Source organism: Hydra vulgaris, chromosome 02, assembly GCF_038396675.1.
Source record: "Hydra vulgaris chromosome 02, alternate assembly HydraT2T_AEP".
NCBI classification, from domain to species: Eukaryota; Metazoa; Cnidaria; class Hydrozoa; order Anthoathecata; family Hydridae; genus Hydra; species Hydra vulgaris.
Genome location: NC_088921.1, coordinates 10,638,589 through 10,653,843, shown reverse-complemented (window position 1 = coordinate 10,653,843; position 15,255 = coordinate 10,638,589). Strand labels below are relative to the sequence as shown.

At 27.5% G+C, this 15,255-nt stretch overlaps 1 long non-coding RNA gene across 1 annotated transcript; it reads left to right on the top strand.

Annotated features, from left to right (window-relative positions):
• Positions 1–665: 665 nt before the first annotated feature.
• On the top strand, positions 666–6,383 carry LOC136076382 (uncharacterized). Its single transcript, XR_010636220.1, has 3 exons — positions 666–956; positions 5,852–6,076; positions 6,177–6,383. It is a non-coding gene; the product is annotated as an uncharacterized LOC136076382 (long non-coding RNA).
• Positions 6,384–15,255: the final 8,872 nt, after the last annotated feature.

The window sequence follows — 15,255 nt, the reverse complement described above, 5'->3', positions numbered from 1 at the left end:
ATTTAAAAAAACTCACTTACAATTGTTTCTACTCCTCAAGATCTTCACACTGTATAAAAAATATATGGTAATCCGCTAATAATTTATTGACTATCTGAATGTCGATTTCGGTATTCCATATATTTGGAATGAACTGAAACAAATAATCAGTTAGAAAACAATTCTTTGTAGAAAAATATAATCTAAAAATCTGCCTAATTATTTAATCATTTGTTGCAATGTTTTCATTTGATTGATTTGAAAAACTTCTAATTTCATTTGATTGATTTGAAAAACTTTTAATAAAATATAAAGATGCGCGCAAAACATAACAATGTTTTGGGTTAACCAAGATGGCGACTGAATTTCAAAAGCGGCTTCAGCGCGTTTTATATAAAATAAAAACTATGCCGTCTCCTGTTATTAAACCTCTTTGTTTCTGGTTAAACACGCATAAATCAGCATAGATATATGTTTTAAACATACCGTCGTTGGCCAGGTAATATCTCACATGTGTAAAAAGCAAAATTTTACAGGAGACTGAAAATATATTATAATTTGTTAGTTATTTGTTTTTTACTCTTACTTTTAAAACCTCATTTCATTGAAATATATAGTTTTTTCAGTCTCCTGTAAAATTTTGCTTTTTACACATGTGAGATATTACCTGGCCAACGACGATATATTTTCATTATTTCTGCTTATCCGGCATACGAGACGAAATTGTTTCGGACTAAACGTAATTATAAGTCTTAAACCAATTAAAATTGGGAGTCATCTCTGGAAATAGCCGCTTCTAAAAAAATTAAAGCCGCCATCTTGTTCCAAATATATAGTTAAAGTATAGATTAATGCATACTATAATTTAAATGATTTAGTAAAGTGTTTAAAAACAATTGTCTTAAAACATACCCTTATGTTAATATTTAATAAAGCATACATATTTTCAAAGAAATTCTTTAAAGATAATGTAGTCGGTAAGTTGTTTATTTTGAAATGATGAATTGTTTTTTTTACAGTAATTTAAAAAATTATATATATATATATATATATATATATATATATATATATATATATATATATATATATATATATATATATAATGTAAATAAAGAGTATAAGACTTCCTAAATAAAATTATAAATAAATAAAATAAAGACTTCTTGCTCCACCCCAACCTATCAGTCAATATTGACTGATAGGTTGGACATATTGCCTTCTATCATATCAATATTTACTGATAGAAATAGTCATATTGCCTTTTATCATGGAGTCAAAACATAATTGTAATTCGCTTATTTATTTTTCAGAAGCAAGAAGTCAGGTTTATTAAATTTCTACCAAAAAATTCACATACATTCATATCTTTTAACGCATTACAAATTTTAAAAGTGCATGATATAATCAAAATTGAAAATTGTTTATTTATGCACAGCCGACTAAACAAAAAGCTACCTCCTATATTTAATAAATGGTTTACTCTACGCAGTGTAATTAGCTGTCAACTTACAAGAAATTTTTGTAGAGGTGCATATAGTGTGCAAACATATAATACAATATCCTACGGTAAACATTCCTTTAAATACTCTGCATTAATGGACTGAAATCGATTTCAAAATAAATTAAAATCAATCCCTTTTAACAACATTAAAAAATATGTCCTCAAAGCCAAATTAAAATACTACTTGTTACATTAAGATAAATAGAAATAACAGTTCTTACAGGTGATAAAAGATATCTCACTATAGAAGATATATAAGATATAAATATGAATGTTGACTAATAGCATCTTTCTGTGTGTATTGTTTGTTTTATTTGCATTGTTTTTGTTTTGTTTTGTTCATGGTTGCTCTGCTCAATTTAGCTGAGCTATATGAGAGTGAACCATCCAGAATGTAGACTGTACATATATTTTGCAACTTATAACATTCTTATGTAAAACATCTATATTTCTGGTAAATATATTGTTTTTTGTTGTTTTTGTTGTTGTTGTTGGTACATTGGGGTGGACGCTTCATGATGCAGTGTCACACTGTAGATTTACACACTCTGTGTGTAAATTTACACATGCTGGGAGTACATTATATATTGCAGTATATAGATGTACTAGATGTATTGAATCGTATAGAGACTTAAGAATATTTGTACAACCCTTAGCGCTATGCAGTGCTCTTAAATAATAAGGTGTACAAACAAATATGTAACAAGTAACAAACCAACTTTGGCTGTTGGTAGTGTAACAACTCACCAAACAAATGATTTAATAAAATATTTAAAGAAATGTTAAATAATTATACAAAATAGATTGAAAATGAATAATTTATCAGCAACTAGACGTATTTTTTTCTCCCATGAAACAGGCAATTTGTTATTTTTATTACCTCTTTAACTTGTTTTGAAACGATTATGTTTATGATATGAGCTACGTACAAATTAATTATGTGCACATTCAGTAAATATCAAATCAGCAAAATACTAGAGACAGAATAATAACAAAACAAAAATAACTTTTTTACTATTTATTGAAAAGATGAGTCGTGTAGTTTTTATTGAATGAATGTATTATGTTTCTTAGATTTTTATATTTTTTCTTTAAATTTACCAGTAATTAGGGGTAAAATTACCAGTAACAAAATTATATATTTTCAGTTTGATTTACCTGTAAACTAGTTAACTGGTATTTCAATCCCTAATAATAGAGATAAAAAGACATAGAATAAAAAGATTCTGAAAATATTTTTTTTTATTTTAGTTTTTTTTTAATGAATTTTCACGTTTTCAGCTTTTTAATAAAATATGCTGGGTGTTCTATTTAGAAAAATCACTTACCTATATATTTTTTAAGTTATTTTGTTTATTTTTTTACATTATTAGTTTATGCTTCTCATAGTTTTGGCGTTAGTGATCAAGCACATAGATGATCAATCCCATGTTTTTTTTGTATTTATTAATCTGACTTGAATGTTTTTTTTTAACTAATATTTGTTTGGTTAAGTTTGTTTTTAGCTTGAAGTATTTTTCCTTTTTCTATTCAATTTGTTAAACCAATATCACAATTAAAAGAAATAATACGATCCCTAATACACTTTTTATTTGTCAGATCAGGTCACCCTGCTACTAATAACATGTAAACCAGTACAACCTGCTTCCTATTAACGTCAGGAAGGGCATGCAGTTGTAAAAAATTGTTTCAAATTATTCATAATGGCATTTAAATGTTGCTGTAGACAACCACCTGAACCACACAAGTTTGGAAATGTTGATGTAAAACTTAAGGAAAAAATTCACTTTACATGTTTGGGGAATTAGTTTGTAGGGAGGTGCTTAATATTTTTTTTATGTTGGCAAAAGTTTATTTGTTTTATTAATATGAATAAACAGAATTTCATAAATGTTAAGGTTTTATTTTTTATTAATCTAAATATAAGTTATTTTTTTGGTCTTTATGTTGTGTTTTTTTAGCATAAATACATAAGCTGCTTTGCTTCTGTACAACATTTAAATTTCCATACCCTTACTCTGTATTAGTATTCTCAGGAATACTAACACAAAATACTTTTATTTGATTATTTACAATGTTTTTTGCAAAAAGTTATCAGCATTTATATATGCTTTTTAGAAATCAATTATAATGATGATCCTCGCCATTATTCTAGCGTCCTTGTTTCTTCGCTTCTAGAAAAAAAAATGTTTCTTATAATGCCATTCCTCCAATATCTAAATGCCTTAAAGCCCACCATTTAGTAATCTGTCGAAAGCTTGAGGTTAACAAATTTCATCCACAAATCCGTTTTCTTTACTAAAAATCTTACTTGAACTTGCCTAATAATAAAAATTGCACCTATTGTCCCCTTCTCTGACCTAAAAACAAACAGCATTTTACTGATATAGTAGAAACACCAACTTTTTTTCAATTTTTACTGCATAACTTTTCACAAACTTTCATAAATAAGCTGAAATTTTTACCAAATGTGCTCTATATTATTTCAATTTAAAATACAAGCCACAAAAGTTGTAAAATTGAACGGTTAATTAACATTTAATTTTTTTTTCGAAAAAGCTTCCACGCAAAAGTTTAAAAACAACTAAATTTGATTAATATTTATTTCAAAAAAGCTGAAACTTTTATTAAAGTTCACAAAATAGCATTTTTTTTAACAATAAAATAGTTTTAATAAAATACTATGTATTTGGTGACATATCCATTTGCCTTTAAATCAGCATCACAGCGACGAGGCATTGAATCCACTTATTTAATGAGTACATTCTAAGGGATGTTATACCAACGTTCTTTAATCAATGCAAATAAAGGGTCTCTGTTAGTTGTTTTTCTACCAACTAATTGTGGGTTAATGTACTCCCAAAGATGCTTAATAGGATTGAGATCTGGGCTCTGTGAGGGCCATTTAAGAGCTTTGATTTTTTGTGATTTAAATTATTGTTTAACAGATCTGGCACAATGCTTTGGATTATTATCTTGTTGTAAGATCCATTTGCAAGTCATTTTATGCTTTGCATGTGGCAGCATAACATTCTCATTGACCAGAGACATCAGTCTAAATAAACTCTCTGGACCATAAAATCTTCTAAGTAATAAATGGAACCCACATTGTCACGACTAAACATACCCAAACCATAACATTTCCTCCTCCATGATTAACAGTGGGTAACTGATATTTTGGATTAATTTGTCTCCTACTGGGCCCCTAACATACTTAATTCTGTCACTACTTTATAGCATAAATTTCGATTCATCAAAAAAAAAAAGACTTTTGACCAGTCATTAACTGATCAACTAAAATGATCTTTTGCAAATTTTGTTCTGGTTTTTAAATTTCTTGCAGGTATTTACGGTTTTTTAACTGGACAACGGCCATAGAGTTTATTTTGTCATAATTGACGTTTAGTTGTTTTGACCCTACAGTTTGTGCCATGAAACTGATGCATTAAATTAGACAGCACACTTGCGAGTATTATTTTTGGAATACCTTACCTGATAATCTGTCAGACTTTTCAGTTGTAACTTTAGGTCTTCCAGAGCAAGATTTGCTTTCAATAGTTTTGCGCAGACAAAATCTTTTCATAGTGTGACTTATTTCTGGTTTAGAAAAATTGTAAAATTCAGAAATCTGTCTGTAAGTCATTTTATTTCCCACAGCTTTTATAATTAATTCCTTTATTTCCTTTGAAAATTCCTTAGCTTTTCCAATGCTTTTAAAATATTGCTAAGTAATTGAATTATAAAATTTTACCAATATTTTGGCAATTAGTTATACTTCAATGCCTTTGAAATATCTCAAAGTAATTAAATTAATAATTTTCACAAATATTTTGACCTTGAATTTTGCTTTTGTTTACAAAAACATTATTTATTTGCGGGGTATGATACCCTTTCTTAACTTTTGCATGGAAGCTTTTTCAAAAAAATAATTAAAAGTTAATTAACCTTTCAATTTACAACTTTTGTGATTTGTATTTTAAATTGAAATAATATAAAGCACATTTGGTAAAAATTCCAGCTTATTTAAGAAAGTTTGTGAAAAGTTATGCCATTTAAAACTGAAAAAAAGTTGGTGTTTCTAAACTTTGGCACGATACTGTACACACACTGCTTCTTATATTGTTATACGTTCTTGCAATAGTTCTTTCTAAAACCTTCATCACTTGTTCAAGCAGGTTTATTCCTTGATATAAACCGCCCTACATTTACAAATCTTAACCATCCAACTTTTCTTTTTTTATCCAACATCTTTTTTGCAGTTGTTTTTTACAACAGTGAAAAAGTTTTTAAAATAGTTAAAAAATAGTTTTTGTTTCAAATCTAGTAGTGCATAACTAATTTATGTTTATTTTAGCTAGTTCATTTTTTTAGAACAATGCGATGGATTTTAAAGTTATTACATGCCATGACTCGTTTATAACTCTTATTTAGCTACTAACTGAACGTTAGTTTAAAAAAAATTTTGATTGATGCTGCAGAAAATTTCTTGAAACCGTTCTCATTGCTTTTTATACAAGGTAATATTAGTTGCAATGTTTTCTTGGTAAAAATTGCTGCTGAGAAGTCCTTATTGTTCTGGGTCATCAATTGAAGAGGGTATGTAACGTTTATTTAAAGTTTTTAAGTGTTTTAACTAATATATTGAAATTTTACAAATTATTTTGAAAAACGTGATTTTATTTTCAAATTTTTGCAGTTCATCTACCACCTCGACAGTCGCAATCAGCATCTGTTTGTCATCTTCATGGTATCGTTGAAGGTACTTAAGAAACAGACCCTTATAATGCTTATACTTAAGTAGTTTCGTTTTAAATAGCAAATTGTTGCTCTTTTTTTACCTTTTTTTTTAAAGCTTTCTTAGTTTTCGAATGAGTTAATGTAAATCCAAAATCAACTTAATAATGCAACCCGTAATTTTTTATTATATATAATTTAGTCTGGTTATATTATTTCTATCAAGTAAAATTTCTTTTGTGAAAATAAACCTGGCTTTTTTCTTTTTGTTATTTTTGTATATTATTATTTTTGAAAATTAGCCTTTAATTTTAAAAAGATTAAAAGCATTAAAAATACAAATTTGACAAAGCATCTTGAAAAGTGTTTTTTTTTTAATATTATACCGGACTGGTCTGGTGGCAAACTTTGTTAAGATAATTTAATCCGTATGTATAATTATAATAAAAAAATATAATCCGTAAAAATAATTTACCGGACTTACTCTGTACTTCTTATGTAATGCCTCGTTAACTTTACAAACGACTCACCCAGTTTAAACATGAGGGGCAACTGCCTTGAAAATTATTACACTACCACCACCTTGAAGTTTGTGACTTCGAACTCAATTTTTCTTTCTGTAAACATAAGTTTATAACTGGAAATAAAGAGCGTTACAAAAAATTATCTTGTTTCATTAGACAATTATTTAAACAGAATCATTTAATATTTAAATCAAAACTAGAAACAATATTGAGCTAATATAGTTTTTCATTATCAAAAAAAGTTATATTGCCACAAGAGGTTCTAATTTATGGAATACTTTATTCGTTGCTGTAGCTAGTGGTCTGGCCCCCAAAATCTGTCATTAAGGCCCCAAAGTTTTATAAAAACCCTTTATTATTAACCATTTTTACAAAAAAAATCTTTAAATTTCGAAATGTCTCACTAAATTGTGGCAAAAAGCTGTTTAATTCGCTGTGTTTCCGCAATTGTGGGCATTAAGAAGCCTAGTTACTCTGACTTATAAACAATCGCCTCAAAATATTCTTCTCTTTTTCAATCAAATAATTCAACAAGAACTTTTTATTGATGTAAATAAATTGAAATTTTTTTATGGTTTTAATTTATTTTAAATTTTCTATAATTCATCTTATAAACAAAAAAACAACTAATTTTAACTATACTTGCGTGGAGTTTTTAAATGTAACAGTAATTTTAGTTTTTTATAATTTAATATTTGTAAGACACTCTTTACAATTAAAAAAAGCACGTCTCGGCTTAAGCGGCGTAGCGATAAAACAAATGAACGGGTCATTTCAGAAAAACCTTAGGCCACTCTTTTACTAAAATAAGTCGAGCACCGATTTGCATTGTCTTTGGTTAGATAAAAGTTCTTTTAATAAATCAAATAAATTTTTGCTAATGACTCAACTTTATACTCCTGTCTTGACAAAAAGTCTTTTCTTTACGATCGCTCAGAACAGGCAGCCGATCTTGAATCTGATTTCACTTCTGTAACAGATTTAAGCTTACAGTGAATTTTAAATTTTAACTCCCAAAAAACTCAGTTATTTACTGCAAACAACTATTGTAGTACTGCCAACATTCCTATATTAATAAATGGCAACTCTCTCACTGAGTTTTCTCCTTTACGTCTTCTTGGAATTTCGTTTACTACTGACCTTTCAAGGAAATCATACATACAATCGATTGCTAAATTAGCATCTGCTAAGTTTGCTTCGCTTTATCATGCTCACCATTTTCTTTCTACTGATTCCATTCTTTATCTCTACAAACCTCATATTCACCGTTATCATATTAGAGCAGGTTCTTCTAATGATGATCTTTCTCTTCTAGGCAAGGTCCAAAAACGCATTGTAAACGAAGTTGGAACCGCTCTATCTACTAAGCTTGAGCTTTTTTTCCATTGTTTTAAAGTTGTATCTCTTTCTCTTTTCTACAAATACTATCATGGTTGCTACTCAAAGGAGCTATTATCCCTAATTCTATTAGCTAAAATTCATTCTTGTTTGACTCGTCTAAAAACTTTTATTCGTCTAGTTTTTTACCGCGCACCTTTGGAACTAACTCCCCTTTGGAACTAACTACCCCTTTTTTTACAGCGAACCCTTTGGAACAAACTCCCACCTTTTTCTAACTAATACAACCTTCAACATTTTAAGTCTTCTGTCAACCGTTTTCTTGGTCTATAACTCCTTTTATATTTTCTAGTAACAGCCAACTTATTAGTGGTTGCTTGCAGCCAGAAAAAAAAAAAAAAAAAAAAAAAAAAAAGGCCTTACAGCATGCGTTGTATTGAAACACCTTAAGTCACTGACTTGTGGTGTTTCTTACTCTGGACGACCGATAGATTTTACATGACGCACTTAATATCTGCAGAAATCCAGTTAAAGTGCTAATTTATATCAAAATTTATTGTAAAAAATAGTGATAGTGGAAAAACTGTATTAGCTCTTAGAGTGAAATGATTTATGCAAATCCTATCAGTCAAACCCGGAGTATTACAATTACAATTTTTTGTTTTTGTTTTATTAAGGAATCTTGTTTCAAAAGTAGTATTTTAACAGTCAAAAAGCACACATTTTCTGCGATTGGATTTTTTGTTTGAAAAATAAAAAGTTTTTTTTTATTTAAAAACCATCTCTTTTTGTATTTAGCAGTTTTCAATAATTAAAAAGAATTACAATGAAAAATTAAAAAATAGCATATTTCAGCGGGGTCGGAGCGATTTCAAAAGTGGATAAGGCAACCCAATGTTATCCTCTCCCCTTCACTCTCCCCCGCCTCCTCCATCGCTTATCAAAGCATTGTGGTGCAGTAGTTATATTGCTACCTTCAGAGGTTAGAAGTAAAGCTATTCATTGCTTTTATGAAAATAAATAATTTCTTTAGAGTAGAGGGCATAAGGACACAATTTTAATATATAAGAAACTGAAATGTTTAAAAAATCTTGTGTGGGACATATTTTATGCATAAAACCTTTGAATTTGTTAGGTTGTTAAAAAATCACTTGTTTTCATAAAATGTAAGAACCAATAATCCTAATATTGAGAAACATCTGAACATGAACTGCCTAGATAACCCTTTTAAATAATGAAAAATAACTAACTGTGTAGTTGATAATAAGTTTATAATAGTTATTAACTCCTAATAATAGGAGTTATGATTAGTTTTTTAAGGCTTTTAAAATCATAAGTTATTACATTTAAATAATAGAAAGAAAACTCATTCTGTATGTAGTAAAAAACATTAACTTGCTTTAGTTTAGAGATAATTTATCGAGCAGAAAGCAGTGCATATAATATCAAACAGCAGAAATAACAATATCAACATAAACTTTTTTTTTTTTTTTTTGTTCTTTATTACAACTTTTTAATAATTTATTTTACAGTTTTTATAATTAAAAAAATAAAAATCTAAATAGAAGAAAGAAAATACAATAAAAAGATTTTGTAATAAAAATAATAAAGAATAAAGAACGCGGAAACTCGAAGAAGACCGGGAGGTCTTGTCACCGAGAACCGCTGAAGTAAAACACTTATTTTAAATTTAAAATAATATAAAAAGTATATACACAAATAACGCTTTTTACACATTAAACATTAGTCTACAGAATAAAATAATTAAATAAACTTGAAAATATTTTAAAAGTAAATCAATATATTAGTAATTGAAAAAATTAGTTTTTTAAGATTATGTTTAAAAGAATTCAAAGTACAATCTTGAGAAATATCTTTTGGAGCATTTAAAATTACATTGTTCCATAAAAATGGTCTGCGAAAAGAAATACAAAATTTTCCAAAATTAGTTTGAGAAAACGGTTGTCTAATTAAATTATTATTCCTTAATATATATTTATTTCTGTCTTTTTGCAGATATAAGTTATGAAAAGAAATAGGCGATAAGTTTGTTTTACATTGAAACATGAGACACAAAATATTAAAAACATTTAGTTCGTATATATTAAGAACTTTCATTTCATATAAAAGAGGTTTGGCATGAGCAAAACGGCCTTTAAAATTTATAAGCCGTACAACATGCTTCTGTTGCCGATAAAGAGGTTCGAGTTTTCCTTTATAGGTACTGCCCCAAGCAATATTAGCATAGCTGATATGGCAATGAATTAGTGAATAATATAATTGAATTAATGTATGTTTGTTTAATACGCTTCTTGCTTTGTATAAAGTCCCTATACTCTTAGAAATTTTATTACACAAATTTGCAATGTGATTCGTCCAAGTAAGACTTTCATCAATATACACACCTAAAAATTTTGTCACTAAAACCCGTTCAATAAGAATATCATCAATAAAAAGATTTGGCATATTAATTGGAAGTTGGTGTTTTTTGCCAGCTGGATGGAAAAGAATCCATTTAGTTTTTTCAATATTTAATGATAATTTGTTTAATTTAAACCAATTAGAAACTTTAGCCAGTTCAATGTTCATGTTGTTAAATAATGTTATTATGTTATTATGAGAGAGAAATAAGTTGGAATAATCAGCAAACATAATTGTAATTAGATTTGAAGCTTTAAATAGGTCATTAATGTAAATTAAAAATAAAAGAGGTCCTAATATGGATCCTTGCGGAACTCCGTATGTTACATTTAACAAACTAGATGATGTACTTTCATCTGCATAAACAAATTGCTTTCTATTATAAAGGTAACTTTTCAGCAAAACTAATACATAACCAGTTATTCCGTACCACTCTAACTTTTTAAAAAGAATTTTGTGATCTATAGTATCAAAAGCTTTCGCTAGGTCTATGAAAACAGCCAAAGTAAATTGAGAATTTTCGAATGAGTAAGAAATATTTCTAGTAACTTCAAGAATTGCGTGTTCAGTGGATTTGTTTTTTTGAAAGCCATATTGATTTTTGTATAATAAGTTGTTTATAGTAAGGTGATTATATATTTTGGTGTGCAAAATTCTTTCTAAAACTTTAGAGAGCGCAGGAAGAATTGAAATAGGACGATAATTATTTATGTTGGTAGAGTCACCGTTTTTTAATATTGGTATGACTTTTGCTATCTTTAGGCTTTGTGGAAAAATTCCTTGTTTTATTGAAATTGAAAAAATTTTAAATAGTACATCTTTAAAACATCAAATGAACTAATAATAATGTTTCCGTTGACACCATCAGGGCCTACTGATTTGTTTAACTTTAACATTTTAAAAGCATTTTCGAATTCTTCAAAAGATAATTCAAAGTAGTTTAGGTAAGAATTTAAAGGGAAATATAAGTTAGTAATTGTATTGTTAGGTTTATGAATTAATTTGGCAAGATTAGGCCCTACAGACACAAAGTATTTATTAAATTCTTCCGCAATCTCCCTTTTATCATATATAAAATCATTATTATGTCTAATTGTCTAAGTGTGAGAAAAAGATTTCTTGCTGCCAGTAGCTTTCCTTATGATTGACCATGTGCGCTTCAAATTTAATTTAAATTTTTCAAGTAAATTTATGTAATAATTTTTTTTTTTTTTTTAGGTTTTCAAAAAGTTTAGCATAATTTTTATAAATAATGTTGTTTTCATTTGTTTTAGTTTTTAAGTATTTAATGTATAGTTTTTGTTTAATTTTAGAAGACTTACGCAAACCATTTGTAATTCATGGTGATTTAATACTTTTAGCATGGAGATTGTGAGTAATTACCGGAAAATTAGCGTTATAGATATCATAAAATGTTTTGAAAAATGAGTTATAAATTAAGTTTGCATTAGCGGAAACATTAACAAAATTCCAATGAATTAAAGATAACTGTTCTCTAAAAGATTCAAGGTTATCGTTCGTAAAAATACGTTTTTTAAAAGTTAGTTTTTCATTTAATATTAATTTTTTATCTATATTTATAGAAAAGAAAATAGGAAAATGATCAGATAAGTCGTATTTATTACTCCTTTTTTTAAAGAATCGTTAAAGATATCAGTGGTCAAAATATTATCAATTAGAGAAACAGATGAGTGTGTAATTCTGGTTGGTTTATTAATCAATGGAACCGCTCCATTTTCAAAAATATCATTATAAAAAATTCTAATGTTATTATTTACGTGGTATTGAAAACAATCCAAGTTTATATCTCCTAATACATATATAAATTTATTTTCGTGGTGACTTTTTTTAATGACGTCATTACATAAAAATGACCTGAAATTTTTAATTTCTCCTGAAGGTTGGCGATAACAACAACTTATGAAATTATTTTTAGCTTTATTGGTTAAAATTTCAATCGTTAAAACCTCTTTATTGGCATCGGAAATGCTCACGTCATGTCTGGTAAAATATCTCAAACATTTTTTAACATAAATAAGTACGCCTCCGCCGCGTTTGTTTGTTTTTCTTGCCAATGAAATTAAATTAAAACCCGGCAGTTCAAAGTTCATAAAAGAATTTACGTCATCAGAACTGCACCAAGTTTCTGTTAAGCAAATTATGTTAAAAAGATTACAAGTTTCCTCAATAAAATTTCGAAAAGTTTCAAAGTTTTTTTTTAAGCTACGTATATTAATATGAATCGCATTTACTTTATTATGATCAAGAAATCTTTTAATTTCTTGGGTATAAAAATAATTACATTCACTTTTCAAAGATTCAGCACCTTTAAAATAATTTAGGTCAAGATCTGATTCATCTTCTAGAAAAATGTCAATTGTTTGAAAAAATTTAAAAAAATTTGATTCTAAATTTTTGTTCGGAATTGAATCCATTTTTGCTGGTAAAAAATCCGTAAAATCAAAAAATTTCTTTTCACACGTCTCGCGTAATTAATTTGTTATAAGAAACCTTGGCATGCTTACCTTTTAAACGTAAGTCTTTGGCTTCTGCAAACAATTTTTTACGTATTTCATTAGTTCTTTCGCTGAAGTCTTCGTTAACGTAGATTCGCTGATCCCAAAGTTTTGTTTTGTTTATCAAGCACTGTAGATTTGTCTTTAAAGTTTAAAAATTAAACAACAATTGTTCGGTTTTTTTTGTTTTTATCATTTTTATCAGTTTTACCAACACGGTGAGCACGTTCGATAACAAATTTCCCTTGAAGATCAATTTTTGATTTAATAAACTCGTGAACTTTTTTTTCACACTCGTCCCAACTTTCATCGACGGATTCAACTAAACCATTAATTCTTAAATTATTCCTCCTACTTCTGTCCTCAATCTCAGCCAATTTGTCTTTCATTTTATCAGTTAAACTTACTTCTAAATTGTTGTCAGATTTAAGACGATCAGCTTTAATTTCCGCTTGTTCAATGATAATCATATCGTATTTTTCACTGACAAATTCAACTGTTTTTTTCAAGTCGTTAACTTCAGACTTTAGAATTTTATTGTCCTCCTTTAACTTCTCAATATTGTTTTCTAATCTTTCAATTTTTTCGTTGAAGATTTTCATAATTGTATTCTCATGAATATCTAAAATTTCTTTTAATTGCGATGTTGTAAAATTTTTCGCCATTTTTAGCTTTGTAAATATGACACGTCCGTTCGCGGCAAAGTTGTGGCAAGAAACTTCCAGAGTTCCTCATGGCATGACCATGGGGTAGTTTTTTTACTTTATTTAAATTTCTTGGAAACAAAACTTTTTAATCTTTTTTGTTGATGACTAATTTTTAATCTTATAAAAATATGGCTAAAGACCTGGGTTTGCAGTAAAATTTTATTTTCGAAAATCGGCGGTGACTTTTCATTTACCATATTTATAAAAAATAACTATGGGTTTTTTTTATATATTATAAAATTTATATACTATTTAAATATTATAAAAACAACAACATATGTTTCAGATTTTGATAGCAACTCTTCACAACTGTTATTTATTTATTATGGTTTTGCTATTTATACTAGAAAGTCAATTCAGAAATAATTATAAAAAAAAATTTATACATTCTCTAAATATTGGACTTCAAAAGTTTGAAATAGTGACTTAAGAAGACTTACCCAGTAATGTTAAATTTGAAATTAGAACAGCAGAACCAATTTTGCATAGTTATTTCTTTTTATTATTTTATATTAGCTAGTTAAGACTTAATAGGTGATAAAATATATATGGTAGACATATGGCTTGCCTAAATGTCATGATTCAAAAGTACGCAAAAAAATGATTTTTTTCAATCTTAATTTTCATCAAAAAAAAGATTTTGTTAGTCTGTAACTATGTTTTTTTTAATTAATAATCTTCATTTGTTCAACTATCTTAAAATCTAAAAGTACCTATTGGAAAGAAAAGGCTATTTATAAATTAGGTTGTGTTGTCGAAGTGAGGTTGAAGATGCATCTATTTTGCGTAATTAATGTAATTAATTTTAAATTTTGAGGTATTTTACCAAATTAAGATTTATAATTAAAAAAAAGTATAGACTACTAAAGTGTTTGGATAAAAATGAATATTAAAAGAAAAGAAAAATTAGTTTTTGAGTACTTTGAAGTATGCTATTTAGACAAGCCTTATGTCTACCATATACATTTTTTTGTTTATTAAGTCTCAAACAGCTAATATAAAATAATAAAATAAAATAACTATGCAAAAATGGTTTCTTTCTTTTATCTAATTTTTAAACCTGAAATTAGTTACTATTGAGCTCTGCTTGATTCTTACAGGGGGGCCCTTCTTAAAAGGCAGCTCTTAATCAATTTTGAAATTATATATTTTAAATATATTTGGTTTTTTTTTACAGAATTAAAATTCCCTCTGGTATTTTTTATAAATATAGTGGATGAAAGATCAATACCCATTTGAAAAAATAAATTTTTACCGTAAACCCAGGGCAGGGACAGTATTACGAGGTCACACAGATGGCGCTAATTGTCTGGAACTCCGTTTTTAAGTTAGATTTTAGGACTTGATTATCTATTTAATTTTTCTAAAAATTTAGTCAAACTTCAGTATCTTGAGAACCAATGAGAATATTTTGAAAAAATTTTGGAATATTAATTTTAGTATGAATAATAACAACATGTTAAAAAACTAAAATTTTAAAGAAGGTCACTATAAAGGCTCATGTCCTCACTTTTTTCTCCAGAGCCTTTTTTTAT